Source organism: Lactuca virosa, chromosome 4 (assembly GCF_052849685.1).
Source record: "Lactuca virosa cultivar CGN04683 chromosome 4, Lactuca_virosa_CGN04683_v6, whole genome shotgun sequence".
In the NCBI taxonomy this organism is placed as follows: Eukaryota; Viridiplantae; Streptophyta; class Magnoliopsida; order Asterales; family Asteraceae; genus Lactuca; species Lactuca virosa.
In genome coordinates, this window is record NC_136429.1 from 113,633,170 (window position 1) to 113,650,394 (window position 17,225).

The window sequence follows — 17,225 nt, forward strand, 5'->3', positions numbered from 1 at the left end:
CGAGTTTGTGGTGATGCCTTTTGGGCTCACCAATGCACTAACAACATTCATGGATCCCATGAACCGGGTTTGTAGACCGATGTTAGATCGGTCAGTCATTGTGCTTATTGATAATATCTTGGTGCGTTCTAAGACCAAGGAGCAGCATGAAGATCATCTGCGAGAGGTTTTGGAGACTCTGAAGAGGGAGAGGTTGTATGCCAAATTCTCCAAATGCGAGTTCTGGTTGCAGGAGGTGTAGTTTCTGGAGCACCTTGTCAATCAGAAGGGTATTCTGGTTATTCCGGCCAAGATCGAGGCCGTGATGAAGTGGGAGGTTCCGAGATCTCCGTCAGAGATTCAAAGTTTCCTTAGTTTAGTTAGGTATTATCGGAGGTTTATCGAGAATTTCTCCAGAATCACAGTTCCGTTGACTAGGTTGACGAAGAAGTCTGCTACTTTCCGTTGGGGGCCTGAGCAACAGGCGTCGTTTGAGACTTTGAGGCAGATTTTATGCGAGGCTCCAATATTGACCCTGCCTGCGGGTATGGATGATTTTGTGGTGTACTGGGATGCATCAATTTCGGGATTGGGTGTAGTAATGATGCAAATAGGTCATGTGATAGCTTATGCTTCGAGGAAGCTGAAGCCTCATGAGGCGAATTATCCCACTCATGATTTAGAGTTGGGGGCGGTTGTGTTCGCCATCAAGATTTGGCATCATTACATGTATGGGGTTTGTTGTATCATTTACATGGACTACAAGAGTTTGAATTATTTGATGGATCAGCCAAATCTGAACATGAGGCAGCGTAGGTGGCTTGATGTGGTGAAGGATTATGATTGTGAGATCGTTTATCACCTGGGAAAGGATAACGTGGTGACCGATGCTCCTAGCCGCAAGTCGGCTAGCGCACCAATCAGGGATGTTTGTTTGAGGATGACTGTGATTACCCTACTCTCAGAGCAGATTCGAGAGGCTCAGGTCGAGGCTATGAAAGAGGAGTACCGAAAGAGTGAGCGCATAGTGGGCCATGTGTTCTCTTTTGATTATGATAGTCGGGGATTGTTCACTCTTCATCAGAGATTTTGGTTCGATATTTCGGGGGTACATGTCAGATTTTAATAGAATAGACACATAAGATGAGGTTTTCTATTCATCCAGGAGTGACAAGGATGTATATACATACCTCCAGCTCGATTATTGGTGGCCCTGCATGAAGCGGGATGTGGAGAGGTGCTTGACTTGTAGGAAAGTCAAGGCCGAGCATAAGCGACCTAACATCAAGATAGATCCGTTGGGTGTTCCCGTTTGGAAATGGGAGGAGATCACGATGGATTTTATCACAAAGCTACAGCGGACCGCGCGATAGGTGCATTCGATTTGGGTCATCATGGACGAATTGACTAAGAGTGCGCATTTTATCCCCATTCAGGAGAACATTTCCACGGAGAAGTTAGCAGATGTCTATATCCGGGAGGTTATAACATGACATGGGGTTCCGTCTCAATGGTTTCAGATCTGGATGCTTGGTTCACGTATAGGTTTTGGAAGAGGTTCCATGAGTTGGGTACTCAATTGCACTTTAGCACAACTTTTCATCCTCAGACCGATGGTCAAAGCAAGCAGACTATTCAGACCTTGGATCATATGCTTCGGGCATGTGTGTTGGAGTTTGGTGGTAGTTGGGATACTTATCTTCCATTGGCCGAGTTTTCTTACAACAAGAGCTACCACGCCAGTATCGATCGACCTCCTTTTGAGATGTTTTACAAGGAATGTCCCGGACCCTGATTTGCTAGGGTGAGATCGGTCAATGAGTTATGGGTAGCACGGAGGTGGTGCTCCGGACTACTGAGTTGATCCAACAGGTGCGCGAGAGATTGCAGACCGCACAGATCCGACAAAAGAGTTATGCGGATAGACACCGGTTAGACTTGAAATTTCAGGTTTGAGATATGGTACTCCTAAAGGTGTCATCTTGGAAAGGTGTCATCCGGTTCAGGAAGAAGGGCAAGTTGGCCCCCAGATAAATAGGTCCTTTCAAGGTTATTGCCCAGGTAGGCAGAGTTGCTTATCGTTTGGAGCTACCCTGTAACATCCATAAAATTTCATAAAAATTTAAACTTTTTCAAACCAGAGTTTTCCGAAAATCACTGTAGTTTTCAAAAACATTTTTACATTGTAGTTTTACATTGTAGTTTTCAAAAACATTTTTAATATCAGAGTTTTCCGAAAATCACTAGACACAACATGAGGAGGTGCAAAATCAAGCCTTTGCCTTCCCACGATCAGCTGAGGTACCTGAAACATAACCCAAAACTTTAAGCCCAAAGCTTAGTGAGTTTCCCCCAAACTGCCAACACAACAAATAACACATATACAATAACAACATACTATGGGTCTAATCAACCATCAGGTTGGAATATCCCAGGCCCCTCAACCATCCGGTTGGAATGACAACATACTATGGGTCCAATCAATCATCGGGTTGGAATACCCCAGGCCCCTCAACCATAGGTTTGGAATGCCAACATACTATGGGTCCAATCATCCTCGGGATAGAATACCCTAGGCCCTCAACCATCGGGTTGGAATGCCCCGTCTTATTCGCTTACGCACAAAGCAGTGAAGCCTCAGCCACCGACCAAACATGTGCACATATATCATATAATCATATAACAGCATACAACTAGTCAAACAGATCTACAGATCACTAAGCATAGCAACATCCTATAAACCAGGATACCGATCTAACAGATGACAACAATACAAAAGGCATGCATAACAAAATATCAGTCCAATGGGTCGGCATTGGTGCCTTCGACCCGCAAGAACAGTGAAGAAAACTCACCTCACAAGTTGAACAGAACTGATAAGGCCCGAATCTCAACTCTCAACTAAAAAGCCTACAACCACCAAGTGACCAATCCCATCAAAATCCCAACAATACCCAAAATTCACTCAAAAGTCAAACTTGGTCAAACATGGTCGAACTTAAATTCAACTGTTCAAAGTCCATAAGCCGACTGAGTCAATCCAGCCGAGTCAACCCTACCGAGTTAATTCAACACGGGCTGACCCATGCAAGTACGCGGGGCGTTCCCAGAAGTACGCTTAGTGTACACAAGGCCTCACATTGACCAGGTTATGGGGTGGCTAACCGAGTACGCGAGGCGTACTCCCATCTACGCAGGGCGAACCTTCGCAAAACCCATAACTACATTAAGTGCTTAATGGCTTAAGCACTTAAGCCCAAACTTCAGCTCCATGGTCCAAATGCACCCTAGATTCATAAAGTCTCCAACTTTATGACTTTATACGTCCAAAAAGTCCTTAATACATGGTCTTAATTCATTAAGACATTCCTCAAGATACATGAGACACTTCTAGCCATTAGGACCTCATTTTATAATTAAGGACCCCTCCAAGGGTCTGAAAAGATAGCTCAAAACATCCAGAACATGCCATGCTCAAGATGGAGCATTTGGGACCAAAAAGTAGCATAAAAACACCCCATAAAGAGATATAGCAAGCAAATCATCAAGGTATTCCAAGCTCCTTGATGCAACTTCTTCTTCCTTAAACACACCAAGAACACACTCTTTAGCTCAAACCACACTCACTAAGGGTTAGGGTTTGCCGAAGACGACTCAAAGGGTATGGATGCTTAAAAGGTAGGGTGAAATGAGCCATAATGATGCTTTTATACCACCTAAACCTTAAAAATTAGGGTTTTCTTCTGACGAGAGTACGCCCCGCACACATAAGTGTACGTCCAACATACTAGGGCGCACCCTAGTATGCTTAGTGTACCCTCATGTACACTTAATGTACTCATCCTGCACAAATTACCAAAATGCCACAAGGCTTCAAGGCTCATTCTCATGTACTTAGGGACTGAAATGCCATATGATAAAACCACAAGGATGAATTTATAAGTACCTGAATCTCAGGATGTTACAAATCTCCCCCATTGGAACTAGACTTCTTCCTCGAAGTCTGCTGCAATGAAAAAATCTAGATAATGCTCCTATATCTCAGCCTCTGGCTCCTAGGTCCACTCGGAGCCCCTCCGGTGCTGCCACCGTACCTTCCCCAAAGGTACTTCCTTGCTATGCAAAACCTTTACCTTCCTTTCCATACTAGCTACTGGCCTATCAACATAGTTCAGGGGCTCATCAACCTGAATATCATCCAAGGAAACCATTGCATCCTCATCCAACACGCACTTTTGCAGCTGCAAAACACGGAAAGTGTTGTGAATCTGACTGAGCTCCTCAGGAAGATCCAATCTGTAAGCAACCTTGCCAACCCTAGAAATAACCCAAATATATCGGGGACCCAATTTCCCCATCTTACTAAAGTGAATCACACCTTTCCAAGGTGAGACTTTCAGTAACACCGTCTCATCAACCTGAAACTCCAACTCGGATCAGCGCCTGTCGGAATAGCACTTCTGCCGACTCTGAGCAGTCTGGAATCTCTGCCTAATCTGCTAAATCATCTTTGTAGTCTGAAGGACCACTCCGGTCCGCCCCATACCCCTATGACCAACCTCCCCCCAACAAACCGAGGTACGACATCTCCGCCCATACAAGATCTCAAAAGGTGGAGCACCAATGTTGGAGTGATAATTGTTGTTGTAGGAGAACTTCACAAGAGGTAGGTAGGAGTCCCAACTCCCACCAAAATTAATAACACAGGCCCACAAAATATCCTAAACGGTCTGTATCGTTTGCTCACTCTGGCTGTCATTATGCGGATGATAAGTTGTGTTGAAGTGCAACCTCATGCCCAGTTCCTCATGGAACTTCTGCCAAAAATGGGAGGCGAACCGAACATCACGGTCTGAAACAATGGAGACCGGAACACCATGGCGAGCAACGATCTCGCGAATATACACATCGGCCAACTTCTCGTCTGAAGAACTCTCCCGAATCGCCAGGAAGTGGGCACTTTTGGTTAATCAATCCACGATAACCCAGATAGCATCGAAACCCTTTGCCGTCTTGGTGATGAAATCCATCGAAATCTCCTCCCATTTCCATATGGGAACCTCTAGAGGCTGCAGCTTGCCATGCGGCCTCTGATCCTCAACCTTGATCATCCTGCAGGTCATGCACCTCTCCACGTACCAGGCTATCTCCCTTTTCATACACGGCCACCAATAACTCAATCTCAAATCTCGATACATCTTGGTGGCCCCCGAAAGGATAGAAAAACGAGACTTATGAGCCTCCTCCAACACAATCTGTCTGACCCCACCAGACATAGGAACCAATACCCGACCACAAAGGGTCAACAATCCACGACTATCTGGAACAAATCTGGGATCTCACCCCTGGTCCTCTTTATCTTTCAGTTCTATTCCCGAACACCATCGGCCTGAGCCTCCCTAACTAATCCCAAAAGTGGGGAATCCACTTATATCCTCATTCATGATACCCCGTCTGAAGACCTAGCCAACTTGCGACTCGAAGCATCTGGCACCACATTCTCTTTACCCTGATGGTAAAGGATCCCGCAATCATAATCCTTGACTACGTCCAACCACATGCGCTGCCTCATGTTCAGGTTTGGATGATCCATAATATGTCTCAAACTCTTGTGGTCCCTGTAGATAGTACAACGAACCCCATAAAGATAATGCCTCCAAATATTGAGGGCAAAAACCACTGCCCCCAACTCCAGATCATGCGTGGGGTACCTCGTCTTCTGTGGCTTCAGCTGCCGCGAAGCATACACTGTCACTCGTCCTCTCTTCATGAGGACCGCCCCCAAACCAGTAATGGATGCATCACCGAATACCACAAAATCCTCAATTCCCTCAGGGAGGGTCAAAACCGGGGCCTCACATAATCTTCATCGAAGGGTCTCAAATGCTGATTGCTGCTCAGGGCCCCACCGGAAATCCACCCCATTCCCTGTCAGATGAGTGAGAGGTACTGCAATCTTGGAGAAATCTTGAATGAATCTTTGATAGTACCCTGACAAACCCAAGAAACTCCTGATATCTGAGGGAGATTTCGGAACCTCCCACTGCATCACAACCTCGATCTTTGTCGGATCAACCAATATCCCATCCTGATTAACGAGGTGTCCAAGGAACTGAACCTCTCGTAACCACAACTCACACTTAGAGAACTTAGCATAAAGCCATTCTCACCCCAAAACCCCCATAAGCGCTCGAATATGCTCCTCATGCTGCTCTCTAGTCTTGGAATGTACCAAGATATCATCAATAAATACGATAACCGAACGACCGAGCATCGAATTGCATTCGTTTCATAAAATCCATAAATACCGCATGCGCATTGGTGAGCCTAAATAGCATCACCACGAATTCGTTATGCCCATAACGAGTCTGAAACGCGGTCTTCTCCACGTCCTCCTCTCTCACCCTAACCTGATGATATCCAGACCTCAGATTTATCTTAGAGAACCAAGATGCACCCTGCAATTGATTAAAGAGGTCATCAATCTGCAGATTGGGATAACGGTTCTTCACCATTAACTTGTTCAACTCTCGGTAATCAATGCACTTCCGGTGTGAACCATCCTTATTCTTGACGAACAAAATCGGTGCTCCTCACGGATAACTGCTCGGTCTGATGAACTGCTTGATTAGCAGTTCCTACAGTTGAGATGACAACTCCTACATCTCAGGTGGTGCCAATCGGTACGACGCCTTAGCAATCAGGATTGCACCTGGCACAAGGTCAATCCTGAACTCGACCTGCCTCTCAGGAGGCACACCGGGTAACTCCTCCGGAAACACATCAGCAAACTCCCTGAAAATTGGAACCTCTGAAACCGAAACTTGATCGCCAACACGCGTATCCATCACATAAGCCAAATAACCCGCACACCTGTGCTGAATATACTGTCGGGCTCTGGCTGCAGAACAAAACCATGAACCCATCTTGTGCCTTCTCCGTAGATAACTAGTTCTCCCCCACAAGTGGTTCGAACTACCACATGTTGGCCCTCACAATCAATTATAGCATCAAAACGGCTCAGCCAGTCCATACCCACAATCACGCAGACATCCCTCATCGGGATGGGGATCAAATCGATCGGAAAAGGCGCGCCGAAGATCTCCAGCATACAACCCTGATATACTAATGATGCAGAAACCCCGTGTTCGTTGGCGATAGAAACTCGCAATGGACACTCTAACTACCCAATCGGAATATCAAACTCCCTACTGAACGATCGAGATACAAAAGACCGAATCGCACCCGAGTCAAGCAACACTAGAGCAGGCAAAGAGTTCACTAGGAACGTACCTAACAGAGGTATAAACATAAGCATAACAAAAAACATAATCAACAGAATAAGGGATAGAACATACCATTCACAACATCTGGAGCTACTTTGGCCTCCTCGACAGGACGCTAGAAAGCATGACCTTGAGCCCTCTAGGGCTCCACCCTACCCTGACTCCTGTCTGTGATCCTCGAAGTAGCTGGCCTGGCAGCAAGCAAGGGACACTGGGCCTTCATATGGCTCACCTGATTAGAATGGTAGCAAAGTCTGATGCCAGAAGCTGGAGTCTGCTACCGACAGTCCCTCGTAATGTGGTCCTGCTTGCCACATTTGTGGCATCCCAAAGAAGATCGACAAGCTGCATCATGCACCTTACCGTACTTCCCAGAAGCGTGGCCTCTCTGACTCCCCGACCTAGAGTCAGCGTCCCTAAACCGCTTCGACGCAGGCTGTGACTGCGCCAGGGCTGATCTCTGCTCCCTCTTCTGTAAGTCAATCTCAATATCACGCCGCTTGGCGGCCTCCTGCATCTCAACAAAGTACCATAGCGCTGGGTGGAAACAAACTGTCTGATCTCCGTCTTAAGTATGCTCAACTAACGGGTCATCTGAGCCAGCTGAGATGCAACAAACTAAGGACAAAACATAGCCCTCTCTGTGAACATCTTGGTGATCCCCGTCACCGTCTCCGAACCCTGCCTCAAATTCAGGTACTCCTGGGCCAACCTCTCACACTCCACCAGCGGCACATACCTAGAGCGGAACATCTCAGAGTACTGCTCTCAAGTCACAGCAGCTCTCTGCTCAACAAAATATGAACTAGTAGCAAGCCTCCACCAATCCTTCGCTCCGGTATTCATAAGGTTCAGAGCGCACCTAATCTTCTGGTCAGCTGGGCAAGAACAAGTGAAGAAACTACCCTCCAAATCAGATAGCCAACTCATGGCGATTATCGGGTCCTGTACCCCATCGAAAGTCAGGGGCTTCGTATTGTCGAAGTCCCGATACTGAAAAACCGACCCGATCTAACCCCTGCAGCCGCAATGGCTGCAGTGGTTGCAACAGCAGCAGTCTCAGACAAAGCAGCATAACACTCATCAAAGTAATCAAGCATGGCGGCTTTGATAGACCCAAACATCTCTGGCAACTGAGCTCGAGAATAAGCAACAACCTCCTCTTATAGGATCTCCCTGATCCTGTCATCCAACACAGCTGACTCACACTGACGGCCAGCTCCTGATCCAGAACCGGACCCAGCCTCAACTCGACGCGTAGTCACCATACTGAAAATAAAACAGGAGGATATCAGATAACATGCATATCATAACAGAGGAACCAACTCCCAACAAAGCCCTAGGGGTTGTGACTTCCTTGCTACACGTAAGTGTCCTGTGATTTCAGTAGTGCGGGCACATACTGCCTTCCACACCTACCCGTATTTATCTCAGACGATCATCACAACACCCTAAAAATACTCACTAGCATAACCATACACTCAATCCTCACTCCCTAGAGGAAAAGCTAAACATCTCAAAACTGGCCGGCTGACCCCACACAACTCATCCATGAAACTTCCACTAACCCTGAAATACTCGTGTATGCTAGCCATACATAACACTGGACCCCATAGACATTCAAATATCTGATCCTACCCTAAGCCCTTCATCAAACAAGAACAAGAAATAAGGCCAAACCAAACATTCTCGGGCTATAGGATCTTAGTTATGCATGACCATGATACATACACTAAGCAACTACAATAATGATGTCAATTCCATAAAAAAGATCATAGGCTATCAGACATCATATAATCAGGCAATTCTATCATGCAATTCCTGAAGATCCCTAGCCTATCACTAGCATGATGTTCTAACATATCACGATATCAATAACAATGTAGTATTTTGGGGTCTACTTACTGGCTCCGGCTGATCGTACACCTGGCTTCCTCCTCGACCATTTAGAAAACTAATTTGAAAATTGTTTTGAAAATCTTTTTCCTTAGTTTGAGACTGGATTCACACAAGTGTTCCTCCAGTTCACTCAAACCAAAGATTTGATACCAACTTGTAACATCCATAAAATTTCATAAAAATTTAAACTTTTTCAAACCAACGAAAACTCATAATTGTTTACATTGTAGTTTTCAAAACATGTTTAATATCTGCCTTTTCCCAAAATCAGAAGACACAGCATGGGGAGGTGCACATTCAAGCCTTTGCATTCCCATGATCATCTGAGATACCTGAAACATAACCTAAAACGGTAAGCCCAAAGCTTAGTGAGTTTTCCCCAAAGTACCAACACAACAAATAACACATATACAATAACAGCATACTATGGGTCCAATCAACTATCGGGTTAGAATACCCCAGGTCCCTCAACCATCAGGTTGGAATGCCAACATACTATGGGTCCAATCAATCATTGGGTTTGAATACCCCAGGCCCCTCAACCATCCGGTTGGAATGCCAACATACTATGGGTCCAATCATCCTTGGGATGGAATACCCTAGGCCCTCAACCATCGGGTTGGAATTCCCCGGCCTGTTGGCTTACACACAAAGCAGTGAAGCCTCAACCACCAACCAAACATGTGCACATATAACAGATAATCATATAACAGTCTACAGGTAGTCAAACAGATCTACAGATCACTAAGCATAACAACATCCTATCTACCAGGATACCGATCTAACAGATCACAACAGCACAAAAAGCATGCATAATAGGATATCAATCCAATGGGTCAGCATTGGTGCCTTCGACCCGCAAGAACATTGAGGAAAACTCACCTCACAAGCTGAACAGAATTGATAAGGCTTGAATCCGAATCTCAGCTCTCAACTAAAAAGCCTACAACCACCAAGTGACCAATTTCATCAAAATCCCAACAATACCCAAAATACCCTCAAAAGTTAAACTTGGTCAAACATGTTCAAACTTAAAGTTTACTGGTCAAGGTCCATCAGCCCACCGAGTCAATCCAGCCGAGTCAACACTACCGAGTTAACTCAATATGGGCTGACCCATGTGAGTACACAGGGCATTCCCAGAAGTACGCTTAGTATATGCAAGGCCTCCCATTGACCAGGTTACAGGGTGGTTAACCGAGTACACGGGGCATACCCTCGCAAAACCCATAACTTCATTAGGTGCTTAATGGCTTAAGAACTTAAGCCCAAACTTCAGATCCATGGTCCAAATGCACCCTAGAGTCATAAAGTCTCAAACTTTATGAATTTACACGTCCAAAAAGTCCTTAATACATGGTCTTAATTCGTTAAGCCAATACTGAAGATGCATGAGACACTTCTAGCCATTTGGACCTCATTTTTATTACTAAGGACCCCTCTAAGGGTCTGAACGGACAACTCAAAACATCCAGAACATGCCATGCTCAAGATGGAGCATTTGGGACCAAAAAGTAGCATAAAAACACCCTATAAAGAGATCTAGCAAACAAGCCATCAAGGTATGAACTTTATACCTTGGAATGATGGAGAAAAGGGCAAAACTTCCAGATCCAAGCCTTGCTTTAAGCTTCCAAGCTCCTTGATGCAACTTCTTCTTCCTTAAACACACCAACAACACACTCTTTAGCTCAAAACACACTCACTAAGGATTAGGGTTTGCCAAAGACAACTCTATGGAGGCTGAACGGTGGGATTAAATGAGCCATAATGATGCCTATATTCCACCCAAACCCTAAAAATTGGGGTTTTCTCCTGACAAGAGTACTCCCCGTGTACATAAGTGTACGAACAACATACTAGGGCACACCCTAGTACGCTCAGCATACCCTCATGTACGCTTAGCGTACTCATCCTGCTCAAACTACCAAAATGCCACAAGGCTTCATGGCTCATTCTCATGGATTTAAGGACTGAAATGCCATATGATAAAACCTTAGGGATGAATTTAGAAGTACCTGAATCTCGGGATGTTACATACCCGAGGAGCTCATTCAAATTCATAGCACTTTTTACGTCTCTCAGCTGCAGAAGTGTTTGGTTGAGGATTCTGGAGCGGTTCCTTTGGAGGATATTTGTAACGACGTAAATTTTAAAATAATTTTTCATTTTTCAAACATAATAAAACTCATATAGTATTCTCAAAATCTCATGTATCAAATGTCATCACAATAAAACATATCCCAGAATCTCAACACATAATCCTCTGCCAGTGTGTACAAATCATGTCGACGCCTTCCCGCGATCCTCGCTGGTACCTGAAACACATATCACATAACACGGTAAGCATAAATGCTTAGTGAGTTCCCCAAAATACCACATACCACACATAAGCCACTCGAGGCTATAACTCGATATGACCCTCTAGTCAATGTGTCTCAGCGGGACCCTCCAGTCCCGTAGCTCGTTGGACCCTCCAGTCCGGTCTAGCTCGTTGGACCCTCTGGTCCGGTCTAAATCGTAGGACCCTCCGGTCCGGTCTATATAACACATAACATACATATATCACAATGCACATAAACTCAAACATACACATAACACATAAGACCCTCCGGTCTGCACATAATTACCACTCTAGATAATGTATAGTGAGAAGACTCACCTCGGGTAATCTTGGTAAGTCTCGAACTCGAAGTACTACTCTAGCCTCCACCTAATCACGTAAGGTAATTTACCTCTAATTAACAACGATTCTCAAGTCTATACTAATCCCTTCCTATAATCTCATAGAAGGGGAAAAGACCATTTTACCCCTCCAATGGTCCACATGTCCAATAGTTGACCAAACCCTAAAAGTCAACAAAAGTGAACTCCAATAAACGGTCCAACTTGACCAGACTCGTCGAGTGCACTCGGGTGACTCGGCGAGTCCATGCATGTCCTCTAAATCCTCATAAGGCCTCACTCGACTCGTCGAGTTAGCCTTTCATTCGACGGGTTACCACTGATCACGAATCGCGGGGCAACCCGATCCGACTCGTCGAGTCCCCTTATGGACTCAGCGAGTTTCCTCCATGACAATACTCATTTGACCTTCTGAGGTCAGATCTGTTTCTCTAACTTATAGATCTGGCCTTCTAACACCCAAAAGTCACGTAAAGGTCTGAACTTGGGGCTCATGCATGGTGTATTTTGCTCTATACACCATTATGACTCCATTGAAGCTTCATAGCTTCATGGTTCCAAAGTTACTCACTCAAAGTTACTTAATCTCTGGTTCTCTAGACCTCACAAGGTCCATATCTACAAAACAATTAGAAAAAGGGTTTGGATGCACCCAAAACCCCATCCAAAAGGTGATACAAGCCCTAACTCAACAACCAAAGGAAATATATTCAAACACTAGAGAGACAAGAGCTTGTACCAGATCTGAAGCTTGAATGAAGATGAAGTTGATCCACCAACTCTCTTCTGAGATCCTTGCAACACTCTTGACCTTCTTCTTCAAAGAAATGACCTCCAATTAGCCTCTTTCCTCTCTAACTCACAATAACTCTAGGGTTTCTCTCAAGGTAGAAAGACACTGGTGGGGAGGGCCAAGGAGGCTATAAGTGCCTTTAAATAGGCCCAAGCCCGAAAAAATTAGGGTTTCTGCCAACAGCGCTGACTCGGCGAGTCAGCTTGTCGACTCGTCGAGTCCATTCATTTTCCACGTCACCAAGTCGCGATCCTACTCGACGAGATAGGACGCCAACTCGTCGAGTCACTCCTCATAACTTAGAAAATAATCTCATTTTATTATACCTGGAAATCCGGATGTTACAATTCTCCCACACTAGAATCAGAATTCGCCCTCAATGTCTCACTCTGCAAACAACTCTGGATGCTGATCCCGCATCTCCGTCTCCGGCTCCCAAGTCAGCTCGGATCCTCTCCGATGTTGCCACTGGACCTGAACCAGGGGCACCTCTTTGTTCCTCAGAACCTTGATCTTCCGATCCAAGATCGCGATCGGCCTCTCAATGTAATTCAGGCTCGCATCCACCTGAATATCCTCTAGCGGCACTACCGTCGTCTCATCCGCTATACACTTCCTCAACTGGGATACGTGGAAGGTATCATGGATCCGACTCAACTCCTCGGGTAGCTCTAAACGGTATGCTACCTTGCCCACTCTGGCGATCACCCTGAAAGGACCAATGTATCGGGGCCCCAGCTTGCCCCTCTTCCTGAATCGGATCACTCCTTTCCAAGGAGACACTTTCAGGAGTACAAGGTCTCCAACCTGGAACTCGAGTTCGGATCCCCGCCTATCGGCATAACTCTTCTGGCAGCTCTGGGCTGTCAGTAACCTCTGTCTGACCTGCTGTATCTGCTCAGTCGTCTTAAGCACTATCTCAGTGCTACCCATCACTCGCTGTCCTACCTCTCCCCAACAGATGGGAGTCCGACACCTCCTCCCATACAAAAGCTCAAAAGGAGGCATACCAATACTCGAATGGTGGCTATGTTTGTAAGAAAACTCAGCCAAAGGTAGGTATGTGTCCCAACTTCCCCCGAAGTCCATAACACATGCCCGAAGCATGTCCTCGAGCATCTAAATCGTTCGCTCACTCTGGCCATCCGTGTGTGGGTGATAAGCAGTACTGAAGTGCAATCTCGTACCCAACTCCTCATGGAACTTCTTCTAGAACCTGGAAGTGAAACGTACAACCAGGTCTGACACAATGGATATCGGCACTCCATGCCGCGACACCACCTCTCGCACATATGTTTTTGCCAGCCTCTCCGCAGAAGAGCTCTCACTGATAGCAAGGAAGTGAGTGCTCTTCGTCAGTCGGTCCATAATCACCCAAATTGCATCAACACCCCTCGCGGTCCTCGGCAATTTGGTGATAAAATCCATAGAAATTTGTTCCCACTTCCACTGGGGAACCTCTAATGGCTGCAACTTGCCATGCGGACGCTGGTGCTCGGCCTTAACTCGGCGACAGGTCAAGCACCTCTCTACTACCCATGCAACATCCCTCTTCATACAGGGCCACCAGTAGTCTCTCTTCAGGTCCAAATACATCTTAGTGGCCCCGGGATGGATCGAAAATCTCGATCTATGCGCCTCCTCCAACAGAGTGCTACGTGCCCCGCCCATATACGACACCCAAATCTGGCCACGAAAAGTCATAAGCCCCCGACTATCCATCACAAACTCGGACACCTGTCCAATCACCCGCTCCCTCTTGCGGTTCTCCGGTCTCACAGCCTCTGCCTGGGCCTCTCGAATGGTATCCAATACCAGAATCATCACCGTCATCCTACATATATCTCGAATCGGGGCACTCTCCGCCCTGCGGATCAGGGCATCGGCTACTACGTTAGCCTTGCCCGGGTGGTACAGGATCTCACAGTCGTAATCCCTTACCACATCCAACCATCTCCTCTGGCGCATATTCAGGTTGGGCTGATCCATCAGATACTTCAAACTCTTGTGGTCCGTGTATATGGTACACTGAACCCCATACAAATAATGGCGCCATATCTTGAGGGTGAACACCACTGCCCCCAACTCCAAATCGTGGGTGGGATACCTCATCTCATGAGGCTTCAGCTGCCTCGATGCGCATGCTATCACGTGCCTTCTCTTCATAAGCACCGCACCCAACCCCGATATAGACGCATCACAATACACCACGAAATCCTCCATTCCCTCCGGAAGGGCTAACACTGGGGCTTCGCATAATCTCTGGCGAAGAGTCTCAAACGAGGTCTGCTGCTCAGGACCCCAAATAAAAGCAACACCTTTCCGGGTCAATCTGGTGAGGGGAACGACAATCTTGGAGAAAATTCCTGATCTCAGTGGGGGATCTCGGCACCTCCCAACTCATAACAGCCTCAATCGTGGCCGGATCGACAAGTATCCCATTCTGATTAACGAGGTGCCCCAGGAATTGGACCTCTCGTAACCAGAAATCAAACTTGGAGAATTTGGCATAAAGCCTCTCCGATCTCAAAACTCCAAGGACCTCCCTCAGATGCTCCTCATGCTGCTCTCTGGATCTCGAATACACTAGAATGTCATCGATGAACACAATCACCGATCGATGCAACATCGGCCTGCATACTCGGTTCATGAGATCCATGAACGCCGCTGGTGCATTGGTGAGCCCAAAAGGCATCACCACGAACTCGTAATGCCCATAACGAGTCCTGAACGCCGTCTTCTGGATATCCTCATCACGCACCCTCATCTGGTGATATCCAGACCTCAAGTCTATCTTGGAAAACCAAGACGCTCCCTGCAACTGATCGAATAGATCGTCGATCCTCGGTAGTGGATAACGGTTCTTGACCGTCAACTTGTTCAACTCCCGGTAATCGATGCACATCCGGTGTGAACCATCCTTTTTCTTGACAAAAACGATCGGCGCTCCCCACGGAGAGCTACTCAGTCGGATGAATCCCTTCCCCAACAACTCCTGTAGCTGCGAGGATAACTCCTGCATCTTTGTGGCGCAAGGCGATAGGGTGCCTTGGCAATAGGCGCCGCCCCCGGAACCAAATCGATGCGAAACTCCACCTGCCTCTCGGGAGGCACACCCAGCAACTCCTCAGGGAAAACATCCGGGAATTCTCGCACTATCGGTACCTCACCGACAGAACTCGACCTCTCTACGTCATCTCGTGTATCCATCACATAGGCTACAAACCCCCTACAGCCAAGCTGTAGACTCTGTCTTGCTCTGGCAGCCGAACAAAATGCTGACCCAGATCGGGTACCCTCGCCATACACCGTAAGTACTCCCCCACTAGGGTCTCGTATGGTCACCAACTGTCGCTCGCAGTCTATAACCGCTCCAAATCGGCTCAACCAGTCCATGCCCACGATGACACAGACATCCCCCATCGCAATCGGTACCAGATCTATCGGGAACTCAACACCGAAAATCTCGAGTACACATACTCGAATCACATCAGTAGCATAAACCGCTAGCTCGTCAGCTATAGAAACTCATAGAGGTCGACTCAACGCCTCTCGCCGGGTACTGATGTGCTGGCTAAACGCTAATGACACAAAAGATCGACTCACACCCGAGTCAAATAACACCAAAGCAGGTACAGAACTCACAAGAAAACTACCTATTCATACCACAGTATAAGCATAATATCTCAACTCAGTATAAGTAAATAAAAGAATACATACCAGCCACGACATCGGGCGCTACGCGGACCTCCTCCGCTGTCAACTGAAAGGCTCTCCCGCGAGTCTTCGGTGCCTCGGCCTTCTTTGGCCGGACCTCGGTAGCTCTAGCAGTAGGAGCAGATCCCTGTGCTGATCCCTGAAGTAGCTGTGGGCACTCGGCCTTCCGATGGCCAGTCTGGTTGCAGTGAAAGCAAACTGCAAACCCCTTGGGGTAATCCCTCGTGAAATGTCCCTCCTTACCACACTTGTAGCACACCCCCGCACTGCACACCCCCTCATGGCTCTTGCCGCAGTTCCCGCAAGTGCGGCCCTTCGGACCTCCAGATCTCGAATCAGCGGGCTTTGCCCGCTTGGCTGCCGGCTGAGACTGTACCGGCCGCCTATCCCTCCTCTGAGACTCGGCCTCCTCCCTGGCCTGAGTCTCTAGCTCAATCTTCCTCTTCCGGGCATTCGCCTGGAGCTCAGCAAATGTCCGGTATGTCGAGTTCTCCACAAACTCACAAATGTCCCTCCTCAGTATGCTCAGATATCGGCTCATACGGGCCTGCTCGGTAGACACGTGCTCAGGGCAAAACAACGCCCTGTCATGAAACATCCGTGTAATCACAGTCACGGACTCCATCCCCTGCTTGAGGGACAAGAACTCCTATGCCAAGCGTTCCCTATCCACCGGGGGAACATACTCATCTCGGAACATGGTGGTGAACCTCTCCCAAGTCACCGCTGTAATCTCTGCAGGAGTGAAGTCTGCCGTCACAAACTTCCACCAGTCCTTAAATCTCCCAAGCGAAGCTGGTTCAGCGCGAACCGTACCCTCAGATGCTCAGGGCAAGAACATGTGTAAAAACACCCCTTAATGTCAG